This window comes from Cetorhinus maximus, unplaced genomic scaffold (genome assembly GCF_964194155.1).
Source record: "Cetorhinus maximus unplaced genomic scaffold, sCetMax3.hap1.1 HAP1_SCAFFOLD_257, whole genome shotgun sequence".
In the NCBI taxonomy this organism is placed as follows: Eukaryota; Metazoa; Chordata; class Chondrichthyes; order Lamniformes; family Cetorhinidae; genus Cetorhinus; species Cetorhinus maximus.
Genome location: NW_027596217.1, coordinates 51,530 through 76,954, shown reverse-complemented (window position 1 = coordinate 76,954; position 25,425 = coordinate 51,530). Strand labels below are relative to the sequence as shown.

Sequence of the window (25,425 nt, the reverse complement as noted above, 5' to 3'; positions counted from 1 at the left end):
ATTCGTGCTGCTGAGGGATACTATTGCCTATGTACAGGACAGGGGTGTGGATACCTGCCTCATCAGCTTGCATCAGGAGAAATCCTTTGACAGAATATCGCACACCTACATGGGGTTGAGAAACTTATTAACCATGACTGAATGGCGCAGCAGACTCAATGGGCCGATCGGCCTTTTTTCTGCTCCTTTGTCTTATGGTCTTATACTTATGTATAATTATCGGGCCGATGATAGGAGCTGTCCTGGAGACCCAGATATTGTTGTATTTGTTTCATCTCTTCAAATCAAAGAATTGAGTTAGCAATCCTCTTTGTGTCGTCGGTGTGTTTACGTATTGTGGAAACCGCAATATGGAGGACCCCCAGTTAAGGTGAATGGCAAAAGAACCAAGGCGACATGAGGAGAAACCTTCTTGCGCAACGAGTGGTTAGAATCTGCAATGCGCTGCCTGAGAGTGTGCTGGGGGCACTTTCAAGAGTGGCTTTCAAAAGAGAATCGGATAATTATCTGAAGAGAAAATATTTGCAGGGCTACGGGGGAAAGGCAGGTGAGTGGCACTAGGGGAGTTGCTCTTGCAGAGAGCTAACACAGACACGACAGGCCGAATGGCCTCCTTTTCTTCTCTAACCAATCTAGGATTCTATGTGTGCAGCTCTGCACACTTGCTTGCTGCCTTGTCACTCACGCCCTGCAAGACATGCAGCTGCTTTCAAAAGCTTCTTCCACAGCAGCCTCTGACACTGGCATAGAGTGATTGAGAGAGAAAGAAAGAAAGAAAGTTGGGTTTTGGAACATGTACATGTTGAAAAGAAAAGAAAGCAGATGTTTGTAAGAAAACTATTTTTAGCATTGAAAATCCCCTGGAAAGGGGGGCGTGCACATTACCAAATCTAGGGCCTGTTCCCTAGTTGGTTCTTCGACATGCTGGCCTAAAACACCATCTCGTACACACTCCAGAAATTGAACCGCCGCAGTATTATTGCTAATCCACAGGCGGGTTGAGGCTTCATGAAATCTTTTTAAAAATTCATTGACATGCCCCAACTCATGGGTCACATGAGGGGACATGTTTTAAAATGTTTTAATTTCTTTATTTACATGTTTAAAACTTAAACTAATCTCCCTCAGGCAGCTCCGTGCCTTGGAGATTTCTGCGCTCTTTCGCACACATCTGGCCCATTCCTCACTCCTGCGTGGTGGTGATTCCCCGAGCCATCTTTCACTTTATCTGGAGGTCGGAAAGGTATCAGGTTTGCAGGGACACAATGTACAAACCTCTATATAAAGGGGGAAACTCGTGCCCAACATCGCCCTCATCTTGATGGCCACCTTTGTGTGTGGCTGCATCAAGCTGGGTGCAGACCCTCAGTACGCAAACACCAAGTGTCACTAAGTGCCATACCACCTGTCCCTCGTGGAAAAATTTATGCAGAGAAACACCTTTGACCACAAGTCTATCAGGCAGTGGCGGCACGTAACGTCTTTGAGGCCCAGAGGGAAAAGGAGAGGGTGGATCCTGTGGGATGGTACCCCAAGCAGACTGTCAAAGTCATTTGGCAGAATGCCTCATCGCCAGAACTTTCCAACAAGCACCAAGACGTAGCTTGGCTGGTGGTAAGAAAGGCCCTCCCCGTCAGATCTGTCCTACACGCCAGGAGTCTCACCCCCTTGGCACGTTGCCCTCGAGGTGGCTGTGGTCGGGAAGAGACCGTTGTTCACCTCCTTGTAGATTGTGCCTTTGCAAAGAAGGTCTGGAGGGAGATGCAGTGGTTTCTGTCGAGGTTCATCCCGAGAAGTTCTGTGACACAGGACTCTGTGCTCTACGGGCTGTTCCTAGGGACACACACTGAGACAAATATCAACTTCAGCTGGAGGATCATCAACTCTGTGAAAGACGCTCTTTGGTCTGCCCAAAACTTGTTGGTCTTCCAGCGCAAAGAGTTGTCCCCGACCCAGTGTTGCAGACTGGCACATTTCAATGTCCAGGACTACGTGCTGAGGGACGCACTAAATCTTGGGGCACCTGCTGCAAAGGCGCAATGGGGAAGGGTCGCTGTCTAAGACCTTTCTGCCACAGGGCACCGAGGGACTGGAAACTGTTTCAATCCCCTCAGGCTGTACAGCTCAAAATGAATGTCTGCAAATGATTGTAATATTGTTTATACTGATGCACCTGGTGATACATGTTGTAAAAGTTGAACCTGATTGTACCTTTGTAATGGTGTTTTTGAAATGGTTTGGAATGTGGTTGAAGATATTTTATGGATAAAGTATATTTTTGCAAAAAAAAAATAAAATGTTACTTCACAACTCTACTTCCTCGCCCCTGGAACCAAACTCGTAAACCTCTTCTGCACTCTCTCCAATGCCTTCACTACCTTCCTAAAATGCAACTCAAAATGCTATCCATCAGAGTCAGCATGGCTTGATGAAGAGTAAATCGTGTTTGACTAATTTGCTAGAGTTCTTTGAAGATGTGACAAGCAAAGTGGATAATGGGGATCCTGTAGATGTAGTATGTCTGGACTTCCAGAAGGCATTTGATAAGGTGCCGCACAAAGGATTAATACACAAGATAAGATCACACGTAGCTAAGGGTAATATATTAGCTTGGATAGAGGATTGGCTAACCAACAGAAAGCAGAGAGTCAGTATAAATGGGTCTTCACTGGATTGCAAGCTGTAACTAGTGGGGTGCCACAGGGTTCGGTCCTTGGGCCTCAACTATTTACTTGGATTCAGGGATAGAAGGTACTATAGCTAAATTTGCAGATGACACCAAAATAGGTGGGAAAGTAAGTTGCAATGAAGAAATAAGAAATTTACAAATGGATATGGACAGGTCAGGTGAATGGGCCAAAATTTGGCAGATGGAGTTTAACGTGGATAAGTGTGAGGTTATCCATTTTGGTCAGAAGAATAAAAAGGCGACTTATTATTTAAATGGAGAGAAACTTCAGAAATGCTTCAGCACAGAGGGATCTGGGTGTCCTCGTGCATGAATTGTTGAAAGCTAGTATGCAGGTACAGCAGGTAACAAGGAAGTCAAATGGAATATCTTATCGGCCTTTTGTCTAAGATCAAGTGTCGTCATGAAGCGATGGTTATAACCAGTCTAGCCCCATATGATGTGGTACGTAACACCGTTCGGGTGACGGTGTAGGACAGCGAAGGAGGAGCACCCATGGATCGGGCATTCTTCATCAAGCGGATCCTGTTGAAGGCGTGTGGATTTGAAGCGGATGAGTTCTACTCCCTGCAAGACTTCCCCAGCGCTCCATGTTTCGACGTGACGTTCAAGCGTGTGGCAGCTTGCGTCAAGTTCCTGAAGGTGCTCGAGGAGAAGAGAGACCAGCCGGTGATGAAGATCCTGACGGTTGAGCCACTCTTTGCTCTGCCTTAGCAATGGGACCGCGTGGTGAAGGTGCATCTCTACAATCCCCACGCCCCTGTCACCGACGTGTTCACCTTCCTGGCCAGGTACGTCGACAAGGTTGGGAGCTGCACCGAGTAAGAGACGCCTTCGTGATTTGGACATGCAAACGCCAGGTCAAGTTTACACTCAAGACCGACGGTAAGGGAGCCATCTTACACCCTCCTTCCAGCTTCGCTATCGGGGGAAGCTGTGGCTACCTTGTCTCCGATGGGCAGCCCAAACTTTGTCGCTCATGCGGCAAGTCTGGTCATTTGGCGGCCAACTGCAGAGCCACCCTCTGCAAGAACTGCAAACAGGAAGGTCACCAGAAAACAGACTAAGTGCTGCAACCTGTGTGGCGAGGCAGGTCACCTCTACAGGACCTGCTCCAAACGTTGCCTCAGTTATGCACAGGCAGCCAAATCCAACGAGGGGGAAGCAGAAGAAATGCTTCATGTCATTACTACCAAGCACACTTGCAACACTCCAAGCACCATGGCCCCCAGTGAGAACAACGGGACAAAGGAGGACACAGAGAGAGACAAGGTGGAGGAAAAGATTGAGGCAGCAGACAGCCAATGAACAGCACTGCCCCCTGAACCTCCCACTCCTCAGGAGAGCGAATCAATGGAGGAGGAGGAAGCAGCGGAACATCAGCAGGTGGAGAGGCAGCTGGTGAAGAGAGCTAAAAGGAAGAAGGGGCTAAGAACGGACCAAGCCACTTCCCAGACAAGTGGCAAGAGGCGTCTCCTATCCGACACGGATGACAAGGGCAGCTGCTCTTCGGATGAAGAAAGGCAAGGGCGGCACCTACAGAAGAAGCGGAAAAGCTCTAGGGAGTTGCAGGACGAGACATCCAAGCTCCAGAACATTGGAGACAATGAGGAGACCAGCGCACCCCAAATTTACCCACAACCCGAAGAGGCCAGCACACCCAAGCCCCAGTATTCTGGGAGCAGAGAGACGCTCAGCGCACCCCAGCTCCGGGAAGCCGGGAGCAGCAATGCCCCAGGGGGGAGAAGATTGGAGAAGATTCTCCAACAGAGGACATTTTAATTCCCGTTCCCTACATGAACCCCCAGATGCCACCTGAGCAGAATATTGCCAAGGGGGAGGTTCAGGACAGTTTCTTCAGTCCATCCAACGTCACGCAATTTGGATGGACTGAGGACTAAATGTTTTGGACTCTCAGAGAGAACAGGTTTGGTAAGAGACTAAATGTTTTAAATTGGGTGTAAAGATTGTATCCATAAATGTGCGTAGCATTAAATCTACTACGTGATGTGTTGCGACCTTGGACTACCTTGCCAAGGTCAAAGCTGACCTGTTGTTTCTGCAGGAGTGTGCGATACCGCACCTCAGCTCCTACAGGCAATGGTCACGATGGTGGTCCCATGGGCCATCGATCTTGTCGGGCGGAAACGACTCTCGTTACTCTGGCCTTGGTATTCTGCTGCAGGGAGGCAACTTCACCGTCTCCGAGAATAAGGAGGTGGTGGGCGGGCGCCTCCTCGTAGCAGACGTAATGTACAAGAATGCTCACTCCAGTAAATTAACGTGTATGCCCGGTCACAAGGGGCCGAGCGGCTGGAGGTTTTTCAGCAGCAACCACTGCTGCTGGTGACCTCCGGGCCGGTCATTCTGGGCGGTGACTTCAACTACATCATCGATGTGGGTGGACAATCCGGCAGGGCCGACAGCAGATTGGACGCTACGTCCAGATCCCTGATGGAAACAGTAAAGGATGCCAAGCTGCACGACAGCTTCAGCAACCCTGCAGACGGAGCGCAGCATAGATACACATGGTCGCAGCCAAACGGGTCCATCCATTCCAATAGAGACTTACTGTTTGTGCCCCGAGCGTTCGCAGTCAGATCCAACGACATCATGCTGGTGTTCTTCTCTGACCACTGCCTCCTACTGGCTGACTGTCACTTACAGGAGGACGAGATGGTGGGCAGCGGGCATGCAAGCTAATCGTTCAACTGCTGACCCCAGAGAACATTGAGTAGCTCAAAAGGTATTACAAAGGTTGGAGAACTGTGAAACCCCTCTTTGAGTCCCTGAAACCCTGGTGGGAAGTGATCAAGGGAAACATCAAGAGTTTTTTCATCCTCAAAGGTGCCCTGAAATCTGGAAAGGAACAGAGGGAAATGTCCCGACTCCAGAAAAACATGCAGAATCTGCTGCGGCTGCAGTCGATAGGGTTCGATGTCAAGGAGGAACTCCAAGAGGTGAAGAGCCAGCAAGCCTCGCTCTTTGCCTCGGAGGCCTCCAAGATCATCTTCCATTCCAGAGTCCGCTCCATGGAGCAGGATGAGACGTGCTCACGTTTCTTCTTCCAAAAGGTACACAGAGAGAGCTCTGTGACCAGCTGCCTGAAGGAAGAAGACGGCTCAGTAAAGTCATCGCAGCTCGACATTTTGAGTGTCAGCAAATCCTTTTATACCGGATTTTATGACATGAAGCCCTCGGACAGCACGGTCTCCCAGTCATTCCTGTCCTTTATCACGGAGGTCTTAGACGACAGAACACGGGAGAGCCTGGACAAACCGCTAACTCCTGACGAACGGAATGACGCCCTCCTGTCCTTCAAGATGAGTAAAACTCCCGGAAGCGATGGCTTTCCGGTGGAGTTGTATTCGGCTCTGTGGGACTGGATCAGCCCAGACCTGCTAGAAGTGTACGAGAGTATGCTCCTGGCCGGCAGTATGTCAGAATCCATGAGGAAAGGCATCATTACCCTCATCTACAAGCACAAGGGGGAAAGGGAGGAAATTAGAAATTGGCGACCCATTTCACTGTTGAATGTGGACTATAAGATTCTGTCCAAGGTCATCACCAATCGGGTCAAATCCGCTCTGGAATTGGTGATCCACCCTGACCAGACCTGCACTGTGCCAGGCAGGAAGATCTCTGACAGCCGCACGCTGCTCAGGGATGCGATTGCCTATGTACAGGACAGGGATGTGGACACCTGCCTCATCAGCCTGGATTAGGAGAAGGCCTTTGACAGAATATCACACACCTACATGGTGGATGTGCTCTCCAAAATGGGGTTTGGGGAGGGAATTTGCAATTGGATCCAACTGCTTTCCACTAACATCAGTAGCATGATCTGAATCAATGGGTGGAAATCAGATAGCTTCCCGATTAAATCTGGAGTCAGGCAGGGCTGCCCTCTCTCCCCTGCCCTGTTTGTGTGTTGCATAGAACCCTTTGCTGAGTCGATCAGGAAGGATCCGTGCATAAGAGGAGTGACGATCCCAGACAGTGGAGGTACTCAGGTCAAAGCCTCCCTGTACATGGACGATGTCGCCATCTTCTGCTCGGATCTGCTGTTGGTGCGCAGATTGATCCACATCTGCGACCAGTTCGAACTGGCCTCGGGAGCCAAGTTAAATCGTGGGAAGAGCGAGGACATGTTCTTTGGGAACTGGGCTGACCGATCCTTTATCGCCTTCACCGTCAGGGCTGACAGCCTGAAGGTGCTAGGGATATGGTTTGGATGGGCCAGGGCATGCGTTAGAAACTGGAAGGAGCGAGTGTCTATGGTGCAAAGAAAACTGGGCATGTGGGAGTGATGCTCCCTCTCCATTGCGGGTAAGAACCTGGTCATCAGGTGTGAGGCACTTTCGCTGTCGCTGTATGTGGTACAGGTCTGGCCCATTCCAAACTCCTGCGTGGTGGCGATCACCCGAGCCATCTTTCACTTTATCTGGAGGTCCAAAATGATTCGTGTCCTTTGGGACACGATGTACAAGCTTCTAGATAAAGGGGGAAAAAACGTCCCCAACATCGCCCTCATACTGATGGCCACCTTTGTGTGTGGCTGCATCAAGTGGTGCGTAGACCCTCAGTACGCAAACACCAAGTGTCACTACATGCTGAGGTTCTACCTGTCCCCAGTGTTGCAAAGGATGGGTCGGCCACGCTGCCGCGGAACGCTCCAAGTAGTTGGACCGGCATGGCACGTACCACCTGTCCATCGTGGAAAAATCTATGCGGAGAAAAACTTTTGACTCCATATCCATCAGGCAGTGGTAGGCAGGTAACGTCTTAGAGGCCCTGTGGGAAAAGGAGAGGGTGCATCCTGTGGGATGGTTCCCCGAGCAGACTGTCAAAGTCATTTAGCAGAATGCCTCATCGCCAGAACTTTCCAACAAGCACCAAGATGTAGCTTGGCTGGCGGTGAGAAAGGACCTCCCCATCAGATCCTTCCTACACGCCAGGAGTCTCACCCCCTCGGCACGTTGCCCTCGAGGTGGCTGTGGTGGGGATGAGACCGTTTTTCACCTCCTTGTGGATTGTGCCTTTGCAAAGAAGGTCTGGAGAGAGATGCAGTGGTTTCTGTCGAGGTTCATCCCGAGCAGTTCTGTGACACAGGACTCTGTGCTCTACGGGCTGTTCCCAGGGACACACACCGAGAAAAACATCAACTATCGCTGGCGGATCATCAACTCGGTGAAAGACGCTCTTTGGGGCTGGGGAGTGTATAGACCCCTCGGGCTGTCCAGCTCACAATGAATGTCTGCATTGAATGCTAGTTGTATTCTAATTGTATTGAAGCACCTCAGAGAGCAACATGTTGTATGTAGATAACTCCAATCCCATTGTCTGATTGTCTGTAATGACCAGATTTAAATGGTTGCAATATTCATCGATTGTATTGAAGCAGCTCGTGATCCATGTTTAAAAGTTGATTCTGATTGTACTGTTTGTGATGGCGATTTAGAAATGTTTTGTAATGTTCTTCCAGATATTTTATGAATGAAATATATTTTTCCAATAAAAAGGAAAGCAATTCCGAGAGTACACCATATGTGTATAACATTCCCCATTGCTTTCTCAACACTAATGGATTGTGAAGAGAGGGATGGGTCAGAAATTCCACTGAGCAGCATTGACTCCCAGCTACAGAAATGAAATTAAGTTGAGTCCTTAACAGCGAGGTGCTATTGGGAGGTAACTCTGTTGTTGAATTTCATTTTGATCGAACATTTCTTCAACTCTCTGCTGAGGAATTCCAAGTTGGAGATTGCCTGTGAGATGTCAAATGGCCTCCTGCTTCCTTGCATCATTCTATAATTGTACGGACAGAATGTTGGTCCAATTCCCTCTGAGCTGAGAGAGGATCAAACCCAGATCCCGGTTATTATAAACACCACACCCCAACCAAATGAACAAGCCTTTACTCTCTCTTTCTCACAGCCTCTGCTCCTCACTTTTTCTATGTTTCCAGCCTGTTCTGTTCCTCTGACCTTCATTCCTGACGTTCTATTGACCACGGCCGACTCACTGTCCCTCTCACTCCCACCGTCTCTCTGCCCCTTCACCCACTTCCAAACCCCTTGGTTGAATAGCCCCTCATAGAGCTCAGTTGGGTGGGTGTTAGACTGAAAATCGAAAGGTCCCCAGCTCATTCCGGACTTTTCTCCTTTCCTTTGTGTCACCATTTGGGTTCGATTCTCGAGCTGCCTGATTTACTCTGAAATTATTTCCACAGCGCCGAAGATTGGACTGGAATAGAGAGACATTAAGGGTGGGAAATATTTCCATTTTCTCTATTTAACTGAGTCTCAATCTCCTTCTGTCCTTTTCTCTGGTTTTTCCCTCTCTCGGGGTGGGATGGATATTTGATTTGTTGCATTTGTCCTAAACAGAAACCTTTTCCACATCTCGGATGGTCAGACACACTGGGCGGAATTTAATACGCGAAGCCTGGGTCCCGTTGGTGCGAGTGAGTGCCAATTCCGTTTGCGTGTCGAGAGCCGGCATTGGCACCAGACCAATTAAAATGTAAAGAGCCAGCGGTGGGCACGTGGGGCAGGTATGATCACACGGTGGGCACGTGGGACAGGTGTGATCACATGGTGGGCACGTGGGGAAGGTGTGATCACACGTGGGGCAGGTGTGATCACATGGTGGGTATGTGGGGCATTTACCTGCCCTCCCTCAAGCGGCACCTGCCCTCCATCAACCTTCAACTGCCCTCTCTGAGTTTGGATCTTCCCTGTGGGGTACAACTTCCACCCACGACCCGATGACATCTGACAGGATGGACCGAAACAAGACATTTGCTCCCCTCCCAATTCTTCACCCCTACTCACACCGTCCAACCCCCTAGTGTCTCTCTGTGGCTCCCGTCGACACCTCGACCCCACCTGTAATACCCCCCTCTCCGTTCTTGCTGCTACTGACAGTACATGTCCGTGAACATTCTCCTGTTCCCCTCCTCTTTGCCTCAGAGTTCAGCAAAGAGAACCACTCACCGCTTGACCAAATGGACCAGCTCACCTAGTGCATGCCACCTTTAACCAGCCCTAAATCAGGTGGCACAAGTTTCCCGTTCACCGCTGACTTAATCTTGATGGTCGGACTTAATGTGGAAAAGTTATAATTTAATGAGTATTCATGGGATGCTCATGTAGGGAAAAGAAGTTCCCGTCATCGGACACTGTGAATGCCGACCCACCACTGAAACGGTGCCAACTCAACCCATTAAACTCTCTTTTTTCATTCATTCATGGCATGTGGGCATCGCTGGCTGGGCCAGCATGTATTGCCCATCCCTAATTGCCCTTGTTCAGAGGGCATTAAGAGTCAGCCACATTGCTGTGGGTCTGGAGTCACATGTAGGCCGACCAGGTAAGGACAGCAGATTTTCTTCCCTGAAGGACATTAGTGAACCAGATGGGTTTTTACAATGATAAAAACAAAAAGCTAAAAGCTACTGCGGATGCTGTAAATCCAAAACAAAAACAGAATTACCTGGAAAAACTCAGCAAGTCTGGCAGCATCGGCGGAGAAGAAATCAGTTAACGTTTCGAGCCTTCATGGCCCTTCGGCAGAACTGCCGAAGTTCTGCCGAAGGGCCATGAAGGCTCGAAACGTTAACTGATTTCTTCTCCGCCGATGCTGCCAGACTTGCTGAGTTTTTCCAGGTAATTCTGTTTTTGTTTTGGGTTTTTACAATAATCGACAATGGTTTTGTTGTCAGCATCAGACTTTTAATTCCAGGTTTTTATTGAATTCAAATTTCACCATATGCCATGGTGCAATTTGAAGCCAGGTTCCCAGAGCAATACCCTGGGTCTCAGGGATGACGAGTCCAGTGACAAATCCACGATGTCACCACCTTCCGCCATCGGGAAGATGAGATTTTGGTTCCTGCCTGATTAAATCACTCTGCCCACCACATTCCCACTCTCGATGGCCCCATTAAATTCTGCCCAATGTAAGAGAGAATGTGCAAGGTGATGGGAATAAGGGAGGGGAGTGGGACTAGGTGGAAAGCTCTTTCAGAGAGCCAGCACAGGCTCGATGGGCCGAATGTCCTCCTTCTGCACTGTAAAGATATTGTGATACTGTGAAATGTTTCAGCTCAATGACCCTTCAACTGAACAATTTTAATCCCGGTGATTCAGTTCTTTTCATCATTGAATTAATTGAACAATTAGATTTAACGGATATTTCAGCACATTCTTCAACTGCTCTCTGAACTTAGTCTGGGTCATGGCATAAATACAAGTGTTTGTGCAGCAACTCAGGAGCTGCAGCATGAAGCCTAACTCCATTACAATGAAATGAAACTGTACAGACCTATACCATAACAACCACATCCGGTACCACACGGAATAAACCATTAACATCGTCCATAACAGGATGAAATTTGCCGAGATAGGAAACAGTAAAATGATGGATTTCCTTCGACTCTCCATCTCTGGGTCTCTGGGACTCTCCCCACTGCTGTCAGCCCGGAGACTCCTGCGGGCTCTGCTGCTCACTAAAATGTGTCTGACAGTGAAAACATTGAGCATCAAAATAAGAACAAATGGGATAAACGGGGTTATAGTCTGATGCAGGAACTCGATTGATACCCAGACTGTAGAAAACCGAACCGACTCTGGTACGAAACAAAAGAAGGGGGAGTTGAAGAGCAAATACTGACCTGTGTATATAAAATACCAGATAATATTCTTTAAACAGCTCAGAACAGTCATTGTTCCCAGAACCATAGCTGCCATTTTACTGGTGCAATATTTACTTTTCAGCTTCTGGCCACAAATGGCCACGAAGCGATCAAAGGTGAAAGTGATGATGAACCAGACAGAACAGTCAGTGGCTGCATAAAGCAGGATGCCATGGATATTACATATCGGCATCAACTTCAGGAAAAGAAACTGTTCCCACTAAACAATTGGAATGTGTCTGAATATCAGGTCGAGGATAATTACCAGTAGATATGCTGTTGCCATGGCCACCAGGTAGCATGTCACACATTCAGAGAGACCATACGTTCCCTTATACAGGATCGCAATCGTCACTGAGTTAGCTGTGAGGAAGGGGAATAAATAGGATAATTATGCATCAGGGTGGGAACAAAGTTTCAGATTGATTCAGGAAATTGAGATTTTCAGAAGCACTTTTGTGTCCAGGGATCCATTGCAATGATTCTACCTGTAAGAACAAATGGGAAGTTTTATGATGTGGTGAAGGCAGGAGAGATTAAATGGCAAAAGGAATGACACTAAAATAATAAATCGAATGTTGATCATGATCCTCCACTTCCTCCTTTCCCCCTCAAGACACTTCACAGGAGCAATATAAAACAAAATATGACACTGAGGCACATCAGGAGATATTAGGTCAAATGACTAAAAGCTTGGTCAAAGTGGTAAGTTTTATGGAGTGGCTTTCGGGGAGCAAGGTGAGATTGAGAGGTGGAGAGGTGAAAGGAGGGAATTCCAGAACTTGATGGCCAAGGCAGCCAACAATAATGGAGTGATTAAAGTGGTGATTCCATAATCAAAGGGAGAGAGAGAAAACCGATGGGGAAGGCGAACATTCCTCCTCTCAGCCTGAGTGAGGCAATGGTTCTCCATATCTTGGGACCAGCTGTGACGGAGCCTGTAGCATCCAGTGTGAGCGCGAGCATTTAGGGTGATGTTATGTTTCTGCCTTGACCCCTTCTTAACTCCCAGCTGGCTCTCATCCTGTTGTCTGAAATCATGTCCAAGCTGCAGATGGTGGAACCATGGACCTTGTGCTTTCCATCCCACCCCACTCCCACTCCCCAACCACCCCCCCGCACCCCACACCCCCCCGACATTTCTGATTTTTTGCTTTCTAATGATTGCAAAAAATGGCCAGGTTCCAGGAGGCAGAGAGAGAGAGAGAGCGAGAGTGAGAGACTGAGTGTGAGTGAGAGTGAGAGAGAGAGAGAGAGAGAGAGCGTGAGAGAGAGAGAGAGTGAGAGAGAGTGAGAGAGAGAGAAAGTGAGAGAGAGAGAGCGAATGAGCGAGTGTGAGACAGAGAGGGAGAGAGTGAAAGAGAGCGAGGGTAAGAGAGAGCTAGGGTAAGAGAGAGAGAATGAGGGAGAGAGAGTGAGATAGAGAGAGCATCAGCACAGCACTGATGATGAATCCCTATCATTTGGCCTGACCCTCACAGCCACCAGCTCATATCCTCGCACTGCCTGTACCTTAGGGACTGGTAGTGACTCAGAATCTGCCTGTGGTGTGTCACTGAGAGTGAGTGAGCTGCAGCCAGACCAGGGGGAAAGGATCATTCATGTGACAGCTCAGCGGAGGGTGAGGGTACAAACGATTTGAGAATCATGGGGCAGCATAGAGGAGAATGGTGATGGGTGTGTACACTGAATTGCTTTGTACATTGACCGTCTGTCAGGATGTTTGTTGTCACTTTCAAGGAGCATGGAGGTGTCCAGCTCCAAAGTGACTCAGGACATTGCCCAGGGCATGAAACCCATTCTGTCCGCTGTAGAAGTGGTCACTCACTCCAGTACAGCACTAGCAGACCCAGCTGAGGTACAGTGCCTGGGGGGCATTGTCTCAGTTTCCATTGGATACGGAATGGAGATTGGGACTGGAACTGAAACCAATGGCTTTGGTCTTCCCAAAATTTACATGACAAGAACATTAAGGCAGCTAAACACGGTTTATAGAATTAATAGCTGGAGACAGAGACTTACCAGGGACACCAACAATAGCGAGGATGGAGTAGTAACCTGCTTGAATAACCAGAAGTAGCCCATAAACTCGCCATGATAATGTCATCCAATCAGAATTAATAAAATGCCAGCCAAGCCCATCGGTTAAACTCCGATCCATTGTTCTCAGATTCCGATCCATTGTTGTAACATTCCAATCGATTGTTCTCAGATGCCGATCCATTGTTGTAACATTCCAATCCATTATTCTAAGATTCCGATCCCTCCTCTCCCTCTCTCTGGAGCCGCTGATCCCTGTCAGTGTTGGTGGTGACGTTCCCGCTGACATTATGGGATAACACATTGAACGGATTCCCTTATTAACAGAAGATGGAAACCCTCCAGTGACACAATTAGGATCCATGGAGAGTGACATTAATTACAGTCACTGAACAAACAAGTTCAGTTAATCCCTTCAAATCCAACACTTCTTTTGCCACAATAATTTACCCGGTCTGGATGGGATGTGTGAGGGTCACTGAGGGAAGGAATGGTAAAAATAATGGACACACTGACCATAACCTTTCAATCCTCCTTGGATATGGGGGTGGTGCCAGAGAACTGGAGGGTTGTAAATGTTCCACCCAGTTTAAAAAAGGAGAGGAGGATAAACCCTGTAACTACAAACCAGCCAGTCTCACATCAGTGAAACATTGGAGGAATCATCTAACTTCTAAAATCTGCAACAACTTAAAATGTGGCTTGGAAAACATGAGTTAATAAATAAGCAGCAGCACAGGTATGTTCATGGGAAATCGTGTGTGACCAACTTGGAGTTCTTTGAGGAAGTAATGGAGAGGGTTGATGAGCTCAGCCTGGTTCATGTTATGTATATGGACTTTCAATTGCCACATGTTAGGAAAGTGAAACCCATAGATTAAAGGAGCAGTGGCATTGTGCATATGACACTGGCTGTGGGACAGAAAGCAGACAGAAGTGGTCAACGGTGACAATTCAGGACGGAGGGGAGTACACAGTGATGTTCCCCATGAGTCAGTATTAGGACCACTGCTCCTTCTGATACCGTTAAATGACCTGGACTTATATATAAAGGATAGAATTTTGTTTATTGTAGATAACAGGAATACAGAATGTAAACAGTGAGGAGAATAGGAATAGGCTTTAGGGGGACAGAGATTGGTGAAATGGAGAGAGAATTTGTGGCGTGCAATGATTCAATTGTTCTGCATTTGATTATGTCTGTCTGTTGGCTGATCAATGCTCCTGGTGCTTGATTAATTAAGCCTGGGTGTGGACTCAGAGAAAAGTAAATAAAGCTGGAGAAAGTGCTGGAAGCTGGAGCTGAAGCATGGAGCAGACATTTAAAACACTGAATAAAATCTATTAGACACGTAGAAAATCAACATCAATCTGAGATATCAAATATAAAACATACATGAGAAATGAAATTTAATGTAGAGCAATGTGAATGATTCATGTGGGACGAAGAATGAGGACAGATGATATAAATAATATCAAGTAATTTTAAACGAGGTGCAGGGACAGTGGAGAACATGTACACAAATCCTCGTAGGCTTTTACACTCGATGGGTGTGAAGTTCCAGCCCCACCCACCAGCGGGATTGTCTGCTCCCATCAAAAGCCAACGGGCTTTTGGCTGGGCCACCAAATATCCCGGAGCAGGTCCCCCCATGACGGCGCTGGAATATCCTGGCCTCTGTCTCTGTCTAAATCAAATGTCTTGCAGGGAGTTTTAATAATTTGATCAACTTCTCTTGCCACCTTCAAAGATTTGTGCATTCCAAATTGGAGCAACTCACTGGATAAAAATGTTCTCTTTCTCTCCCCTCTGGTTCTTTTGACAATTATTTGAAATTTTGTAACTGAGTGTTGTTCCGGTGGAAACAGTTTCTCCTCACTCTGTCAATACTCCACATTAATTTGAACACATCCATTCAATTTCCCCTTGACTTTATCTGCTCTAAGGAGAACAATCCCACCTTCTCTGATCTCTCCATATAACTGAATTCCTCATCCGTGGTACCATTCCAATAAATATCTGCTGCACTCCCTCCAAGACCCTCACACCCTTTCTCATATGAAACACCCAGAATTCGACACAATTCCTTTTATCCAGTGAGTTGTTCAAGTCTGGAATGCACTGTCTGAAGACATGCTGGAAGCAGATTCAATAGTAAGTTTCAAAAGGGAACAGGATAAATACCGATAGGGGGATTTGCAGGGTTATGGGGAAAGAGCAGGCAGGAGAGACAAAGCAAAATCGCTCTTTCAAAGATGGTACAGATACAATGCAGCAAATAATTCCCATCCAGGCTGTATGATTATCCGAACCCGTGATTACAGAATCCAGTGAGTTAGCACCTCATGTGTACAATTGACATTCAGCTGTTAACTAGTGCACCATCCAGATTCCATCACTTACTCATCAAAATACAAGGCTACGACTGTGACATACGTTACAAACTGCCTTGTTCCATGGTCAAATCTGATATTTTATGTTGTTTACCCAAACGATCCAAAACTGCAGATATTTCCTTAGACCTGCAAGTGGATTTATCGAAACTGAAATTGAAGACATCTTTCATATCGACCGGCTGAATTTTGGGAAAAATAGATGCCAGCAACTGCAACAAGAGATGTCCAATGTTCCTGTATTGCAACAGTTATGGAAGACCGTGATTGGAGGGTGGCCAGAGTCCTTCCAGGATGTTCCAGAGGCTCTAAGACTGTTTTGGCCTCACAGAGATGAGCTTGGGATTCCCCAAGGGCCAGAAAGTCCTTGATCTCTTAGACCTGACATCCTCCAGGAATTACACCAAGTGTATATGTGGATAGATCGAACCAGGAGACAGGCTGGAGAAACAGTATAGTGATCAGGGATGAATCTAGACATCGAATGATAAGAACATAAGAAATAGGAACAGGAGTAGGCCATTCGGCCCCTCGAGACTGCTCCACCATTCAATAAGATCATGGCTGATCTTCTTGAGTTTCGATTTCCACATTCCCATCTACCCCCGATAACCTTTGATTCCCTAGCCTAACAAGAATCTATCTACCCCTGCCTTAAAATTTTCAATGACCCCACCTCCACCACCTTCTCAGGCAGAGACTTCCAAAGTCGCACAATCCTCTGAGAGAATAAGTTCTCCTCATCTCCATCCTAAAAAGGTGACCCCTAAATTTAAAACAGTGCCCCCTAGTTCTGGACTCTCCCACAAGAGGAAACGTCCTTTCCACGTCCACCTTGTCAAGGCTGTTCAGGATCTTGTATACTTCAATCAAATCACGCCCCTCACTCTTCTAAACTCCAGTGGAAACAAGCCCAGCCTGTCCAACCTTTCCTTAAAAGACAACCCACTCATTCCAGGTATGAACGTAGTAAACCTCCTGTCCACTGCCTCCAATGCATTTACATCCTTCCTTGAATACGGAGACCTAAACTGCATACATTATGCGAGGCACAGTCTCACCAATGCCCTCTATAACTGAAGCAAAACAGCCTTATTTTTCTGTTTAGTTCACCCGTAATAAAGGATAGCATACCATTAGCATTCTTAATTACTTGCAGTACCTGTACACTAAGTTTTTGTGGCTCATGTACTAGAACATCTAGATCCCTCTGCACCTCAGAATTATGCAGCCATTTTCCATTTTAGTAATATTCTGCTTTTTTGTTCTTCCTGTCAGAGTGAACAACTTCACACATCCCACATTAAACTCCATTTGCCAGATCTTTGCCCACTCACTCAACCTTTCTATATCCATCAAGAACCTCCTTATGCCTTCTTCACAAAATACTTTCCTACCTATCTTTGTGTCATCTGCAAATTGAGCTATCAGCCTTCACTCTCCTCATCTAAGTCATTGATGTACATTGAAAAAAGTTGAGGCCTCAGCACAGGCCCCTGTGGGTCTCCACTTGTTCACATCCTGCCAGAGGGAATGTGAGGCGTGCCAAGTCAACATGTCCCGACATCAGAAGAATCACAAGGTACCCACATATCCAATAACCATTTGATGGTCCAGAACCTGAGTATCGCTGAAAAAAGAGATTTTTTTTGTCAGAGCTTTTCATCTTGCACTCGTCAGGACAATTTGAAAAAATGCCAATGTAAGGGGAACAACAAATTTATACTGTGAGCAGAGAGTGCTGATTGGTTGGCAAGTAGACTGATGGTAGAGATTCTTCCATTGAGAAAATACCAGTTGATGGTGACTTACAGTTAATTGCTAAGCAGTGTTTGAAATGTAAACCAGGCCCTGAACTCATGTCTTTCTCCACCTCCCCTCACGCACCCTCCAACCTCATCTTGCTCCCGACCCCTCATCTCATGTACCTTCAATCTTACTCCCAATAAACTTGAGCACACAATTTCTCTTCCTGTTCTGACATGAGCTAATATTAATACTTTCCTCTCCTCAGGTACTCTCCCCCTCCCTTTCAATTTCACTCTCAATGGCCCTGCTCCAATTTCTTTTCAGGTTCCTTGTTCCAGTTCCCTATAGAGGGGAAATTATTCCCCAAACCCACCCTACCAAATCCTCCCAACAGTTTAAACACCTTAGATCAGACTCAACCTTCAATCTAGGAGTTAAACTGCTCCTCACCCCAATCTTTATTCTGGCCAATCAGCAGCGAGACTAAGAACACAATGGCTGCTTTGCTGTTCGATGTCCAAACATCAGAAATCCAGATGTGTGGGTGCCCAGAGTTTGGATAACTGAAGCATCACATCTGAGAGAGGCCAACATCCCATTAGCCCCAATTAACCATTTACAAGTGAGGTATTGGACTCAAATTTGTTCCTTCAGATAACAGCATGATTTTTCTAGTTTTTGTTCAAGGTGGATGACCTCACTCTCCATCACAGAACATGAACAATCCCTTATGCTCCTGTCTGCAAAAATATTACCACCTGCAAACTTGGATATCCCTACAAATTACAAATGAAGTTCAGGCACCAGATCAGATCCCTGGCAACCACCACATGTCAATTCCTGAGTTAGATGATGTTCTCCGGATCCCCAAACACTTCATTTTCCCTCCATGTCTGTGAAAGTTGTAATCCCCTCTGGAAGTCCATATGGGCAACATCCTCTTAGTGAACTCCAATGAAAATTGACAGTTTAGTCCCATCCACTTAAAGCCATGTTGTCTCTCTGATCACCTTCTGTTTGAGCTGCAGATTCACTATTCCCTACAATAGACAGGCCTTTGTTAACTGGTTGACCAGTCAATTGTACAATTTCACCAGGTGTTGAAGAAATGAAAGATTCATTGACAAATGATTGCAAACAGGATGTTTATTTGATCAGTGTAGACATGACCATTCATACCCACTGATTACAGCAAACCTCAAACATTCCAATACAGTGAGCCCCCTCTCCAGGGGGTGAACATCACCATGGAAGAGAATGAGGGATCCCATACCAGCCAGGCTCAGGAGCAGGTCCACAAGGAGGCCCCAGATCTTCTCACATCCTCTCCCCCACACTGGGTGGCTATAGATACCAAGCCTGGGGTCTGAAGCACAAGACAAAAATCAGTAGTTCCTGCTTCTCTCTATCTTCAGTAAACCCATCATTCAGGAGGCTGAGTTCTGTGCTTGGAGAGATGAAACCCAGCCATTAGGTCCACAGAGACATTTAACTAACATGGAGGATGCAGAAACATATCAGCTCCCAGATACAAGGTAGACAGAATCACTGCTTATTGATCATTTGATCACTGGTTGACCTGAGTTTGCTTGTGTTTCCTGTACAGGAACAAGTCCGGCAATGAAGCAGAGATCAGAGAGACAGCTGTCACAGTCAGGGCCACGATCAGGACCACCTCAGACTCCACACCTACAAAGCAATGAGAAACCAATGGTTAGTGAAGGAAACACTGAGAGGGAAATGGAAACCAGCAGTCGGCCAACTCACCACCTGCAGACCGCTCCTGCATCCTTCGCTCATCCTCATTCAGGGACTCTGTTGCCAGCTTGGTCACATCAGTATCCAGAATGAGCAGGGGTCCAAGTGAGGCATCACCCACCCACTTCAATCCAGCTTCACTCTCTGCAACATCAAACATTCCAGTTAGAGATGGGAAAGGGGGGCCTCCAACATCTAGAGGATCAATGTCCTACCACCTTCAGGTACAAGATCTCTCCTTCCTCTGGGACCAAACCACAACTCCCTTGTGGCATCACAGTTACCCACATGCAACAGGCTCAAATGTCAATGCTTGATTTCTCCAATGTGGGTCCAGCTAAATAGGAGGAGCAGCCCATCAACCAGGTTGTGCATCACATCCCCACACAACACATCCCTGAGGGAGAGTGGGGGACCTTACATATTCTGCACCTTCTGGAAAGTACAATCTTTGTTCCTGGAATCCCTCTGATCCACTGGAGCAACTTTCAGGTGACAGGTGATGAAAATCTGAGGGACACATTCAACACACGTCATGATTCAGTGACTCCCTCCCAACATGGAGACCCCAATGATCAGCTTCCTCTTACCAAGGAACGGTCATCTCCAAGGAAACGGAACGCATCCAGGTCAAACCGGAGCTTGTCCAGCTCCCGCTCGTCTCTTGGCAACAATGGTTGAAAAGGAGTCCTCAGCTTTGCTGTCCAGGAGGCAACTGAAGGAAGATTAAAAAGGGACCGGAAGTGAATCAAGTGATGCCATTGAGATGGGACCAGCTGGAGAAAGCAGAGAGATCCTTACCCATTGTGGTCAATGATGCTGTATCTCAGGGTGGAGTCCTTGTCTGGGCTCAATGTAGCTACACAGCGGTCAATGTAGAGCTTCAGGGGCATGTGGTTGGTCATTGAAACAGAGGCTTCAATGTGAATGAGCTCACCCAGGTAGTAGACAGTCGAAGTGCGCTCTGTAAGCCAGTCACCTGAAGTACAAGAGGACAAGGGTTAGAGACAGTGGCTGTAAATCCCAGTGAGTGACTACAGGAAATCACTCCCCATCCACCAATCACGTACCATTCATTAGGTGCAGAGAGAATGACAGATTCCCTTCTCCAGACTTGGTGGTGATGAATGGGATCCAGGTGGGCTTGATGGGGTCACTGCTCACATTGCCCTTCCTCTAAAGGCAGGGGAGTCATTTTAGGACAACTTCAGAGACCACCAGCAGCTGTAGATCTTATTGACAAAGCGAGTAAAGATTCTCACCTAAAATAACGACACTCAATGGGAAAGACAGCTCCATTCGTTCTCACAATGACAGATCAATGATACTCTGGGGTGTGGTTCAGTTGGGTGGTGTAGATGAGGAAATCTCCAATCATCTGAAAGAATCAGGTTAAGGAATGAAGAACTGATCTGAAATGAGAATGTTCTCCACAGGGGTTAACAATGAAGTCATCCCATCCCCTGAAAACAATTCTGAGGGGGATTGACAGGGTCAGTGTGAAGAGGCTGCTTCCCCCCAGCCGGAGGAGAGTTGATTATTAGGTGTAGGCATCTCAGGTCAGGGAGTTACTTAAGATTAATGTGACAGGGAATTACTTCATTCAGCAGGTGGTGAATCTTTGGGATTCTATCCCAGAGAGCTGTTGATGCTCAGTCACTGAGTACGTTTGAGACAGATGGATTTATTTTGGGGAATGAAGGGAATGTTATGATGTGGCAGATGATGCTAGTCAGGTGGATCGAATCCACGAGGGAAACTTGATCAGGCACTCAACTGTTTTGCAATTAGTATTTCATTTTGAGATCAGTGCCCGGAATTCAGAAACAACAAGACTGCTACAAATTCAGGAGGTTTAGATAAAAATGTAAACATGAACGAAAGAAAAGATTAAGCACATACATAGGTCTACAAATTTCTATAAGAACTCCCAAAATCTCTGATTAATCTGGCTCCCAGTGACACCTCCATTAAGGCAACAATAAATAAAACAGATTTGAACAGACCCAGGCAAAGCAACACCACCTGGACAGGAGAATTCAATACGAGTTAACACATCCTTGGTTCCTTTAGTCAGGAACTTGACGCAGAGGCTGCAGGCTTCTCACATTTGTGAAAGATCTTAGGATGTCTTCACCACTGACTCAGCCTCATCCCCTTTACAGGTAAATTCCATTGTTCCCACATCATGTTGCAACTTCACTTTTCATAATATAAAACTTTAGTACTAATTTATCAGTAACCTTTTGAAAAAATTAACACTTCAGCTTAGTTTCTGAAAGCTGGGTGTAACATCCCACCATCGCTTGGAAACTCAAGCTATCCAAATTTATATGAAAAAGAAAATGTTCATCACATCTCATTCTAAAACTTCAGCCATGTTTATGGATTTAGCATTTCAAAGCTCGATTCTTTTTGATGACTCAAAGCCTCCAGACCAGCTGTCCCCAATTCAGCCCCATACAAATTATCCCATCCCCAATATTACAATAAAGCACAATATTAGGATATTTATCATATTTTGATGACAGGAATCAAAGAGCTTGTTAAGAGGACAGGAACATGGCGGTTGTGTAGAAGTTCGGTCAGGATCTTAATGATTGGGGAACAGGCTCGAGGGGCCGGATGGCCTCATTATGGCCTGCAATGCAACCTCAGCCCTTTATCCAAAGAGGGAGATCATGAGAACAAGACCAGGGTCCATTAATAGGGAAGTGACTCAACAAAAGCACAGCTTCAGTTAACAGTAAAAAGGAGCCACAAGTGGACAGTAACATGGAGCATGTAAATAGAAGAGTTTGAAGCCAGGGCCCCATTTATTCCAATGACAGGAAGAGTGGGAAGTGTGGAGTTCCTCTTTAGTCCAATACATCTCAATTCCCATTCCATTTTCTTCATTTAAGAGACATTCCAATTGGATTAAACTGGACTGAAACTGAAACCTCCAGTTGGATTGATCTGAATGAAGGGAATAGAGCTGAAAATCCTCTAAACAACAAAAGGAAATGCTTGGAGGATCCAAAGAGAAGGTTCAAGACCAATGGGGCTGATGTCATAGGTTGGAGAGACTCAGGGACCAGTTAAAGCAAAGTACAATACAGACTAGAAAGCTAATTTGTAGTTTTATAAAGCAGGAGACAGCTATCTCCTCAATATCATTGACATCTCACCCAGTGTTGGAATGAAGAGTGAGGAACAACCTACAGCCCAAGCTTAGAGCAAGAGCTGAGGATTCCCATTACCTGCAACCTGCTGCCACACTCATGGAGTTCATAGTCAAAGAGGACAGTGTGGTTCTGAGAGTAGATCCTGGTTGGCCGACAACCTGCTGTCCCCAGGGTCAGGTCAACAGCTTTGATCAGGTGCCTGGTCCCAAATAAATCCAGCTGGACCCTGAGCCGCAGCTTTTCCTCTCCACACTGCACCATCACAGTCTGCAGTGGAGACACACTTCCACCCTCAGACACACAGAAATGGGAACCAAAGGGAGGCTCAGGAGGAGAGACTGTCTGAGGCACAGGGGTGGCTTTGACTCTGGTCCATGGAAACCTCTGGCCCAAAAACTGTTGCCAAGTATCAGAGCCACAAACAGCTCCAACTAACATCAGCACTGGGAACAAAGCCCTCACTACAAAATCCCTCATGTTACCAAACAACTCAACCATCCCTTCAGCCACCGAGCAGCATCTTTTATACACACAAGCTGCACTCACCTGACACCAATGAGACCAGAAGCAGCAACATTGAACCAATTAACCAGCCCCAATCTCCACAATCTCCACCAATGACAGAACTCATGGATTTATTACCAGGAAGGCTGATTTTATTTGGACTATTAGGAGTTGTTCTGGTGGGGAATAATGTCGATGAACAAAAAGGAAGGTGTGTGATCGGGTGGAAGGCAGGAGAGATTAAAGGATAAAAGGTTTCATGGTACAAAAGTCAAAGGCAGTGATAATGGGGAAAGGAAAGAAACAAAAAATGTGTCCAGATGAGGTCTGAATGGCTGCATAGCAACCGTCTGAATGTACCATAGAGTCGTAGAATGTTTACAGCACAGAAAGAGGCCACTCAGCCCATCGTATCCAGCCTTCCAGTCACAAAAACATCCATCTTTTTTTTTCCTGCCACTGAGCCAATTTTGTATCCAGCTCGCTACATTCCCCTGGATCCTATGGGCTGTTATTTTTTTAAGCAGTCTGCCATGTGGAACCTTGTCGAAAGCCTTGTTATAATCAATGTGCATCACATCAACTACACCACCCTCATCAATCCTACTTGTTATTTCCTCAAAAACTTCAATCTAATTAGCCAGATATGACCTGTGTACTATAGGCCCCCAAACCGTCAAGGAGAGATAAAGGATCAAATATATAATCAAATTTCAGAGAAATGTAAGAACATTAGGGAAGTAATAGTAGGCGATTTTAACTACCCAAATATTAACTTGGATAGTTTTAGTGTGCAAGGTAGGGAGGGAGCAAAATTCTGAAGTTGCATCCAGGAGAACATTTTTAGATGGTGCGTAGAAAGCCCAGCAAGGGAGGGGGCAGTTCTGGACCTAATATTTTGAAATAAGCCCGGGCAGGTGGAAGGCATATCAGCAGGGGAGCATTTTGGAGATAGTGACCATAACTCAGTTAGATTTCGGATAGTTATGGAAAAGGATAAGGTTGGACCAGGAATATAAGTTCTAAACTGGGGAAAGGCTAATTTTACTAAGATGAGATGCGATTTCGCACAAGTGGACTGGGAGCAGCTACTTGCAGATAAAACTGTGTCAGAACAGTGGAGGGTTTTCAAGGTGGTAATAGCAAAAGCACAGGGCAAATATGTTCCCGTAAAGACAACGGGTGGGGGGAACCAATCCTGGAGAACCCTGGATGTCAAGGGGCATAAAGGTTAGGATGAAGAAAACAAGAGAAGCTTATGACAGATACCGAGGGCTCAATACAGCTGAGTCCTTACAGGAATGTAAAAAGTGTAGAGGGAACTTAGAAAGGAAATTAGGAAAACTAAGAGAGTGCATGAGATAGCATTGGTGGGTAGAATAAAGGAAAACCCAAAGGGGATATTTAAATATATAGAGAGGAAGAGAATAACTAGGGAAAGAGTAGGGCCAATTCGGGATAATGGAGGTAATCTGTGTGTGGACCCGGAAGACATGGGTGCAGTCCTCAATGAGTCCTTTACGTTGGTCTTCACAATGGAAAAGGACGACGCAGATACAGATATCAGGGTGGAGGACTGTGAAATATTAGAGGAAATTAACATAGAGAGAGAGGGGGAACTTGCAGGTCTAGCGGCCTTAGAAATTGATAAATCCACAGGCCTGGATGAGGTGTATCCCAGGCTGTTGAGGGAGCCAAGGGAAGAGATATCAGGGGCCCTGGCAATAATTTTCAAATCCTCTCTGGTCACAGGTGCGATGCCAGAGGACTGGAGGACTGCTAACGTTATCCCATTAATAAGAAAGGGAGGAAGGGAGAGACCAGGAAATTACAGGCCAGTCAGTCTAACCTCAGTTGTGGGGAAGTTACTAGAAATAATTCTGAGGGGCAGAATATATCTGGCCTTGGAGAGACAAGGATTAATCGGGGACAGTCAGCATGGGTTTGTTAAGGGAAGTTCGAGTTTGAAAAATTTGTTCGAATTTTTTGAGGAGGTAACCAGGAGTGTTGATGAGGGCAATGCATTTTACTTTAGCAACGCTTTTGATAAGGTCCCTCATGGCAGACTGGGCAAGAAAGTAAGAGCCCATGGGATCCAAGGCAAAGTGGCATGTTGGATCTAAAATTGGCTGAGAGGCAGGAAGCAGAGGGTGATGGTAGAGAGATGTTTCTGTGACTGGAAGTCTATTTCTAGTGGGGTTCCACAGAGCTCGTTCCTGGGGCCCTTGCTGTTTGTGGTGTACATAAATGACTTAGATTTAAATGTAGGGGGTATGATCAAGAAGTTTGCAGATAACACGAAAATTGGTAGAGTGGCAAATAGTGAGGAGGATGGCCATAAACTGCAGGAGGATATCAATGGACTGGTCAGGTGGGCAGAGCAGTGGCAAATGGAATTCAACCCGGAAAAGTGTGAGGTAATGCAC

At 46.5% G+C, this 25,425-nt stretch overlaps 1 pseudogene; it reads right to left on the bottom strand.

Moving 5' to 3' along the window:
• Positions 1–19,137: 19,137 nt before the first annotated feature.
• Positions 19,138–22,756, bottom strand: LOC144673091 (zona pellucida sperm-binding protein 3-like; annotated as a pseudogene).
• Positions 22,757–25,425: the final 2,669 nt, after the last annotated feature.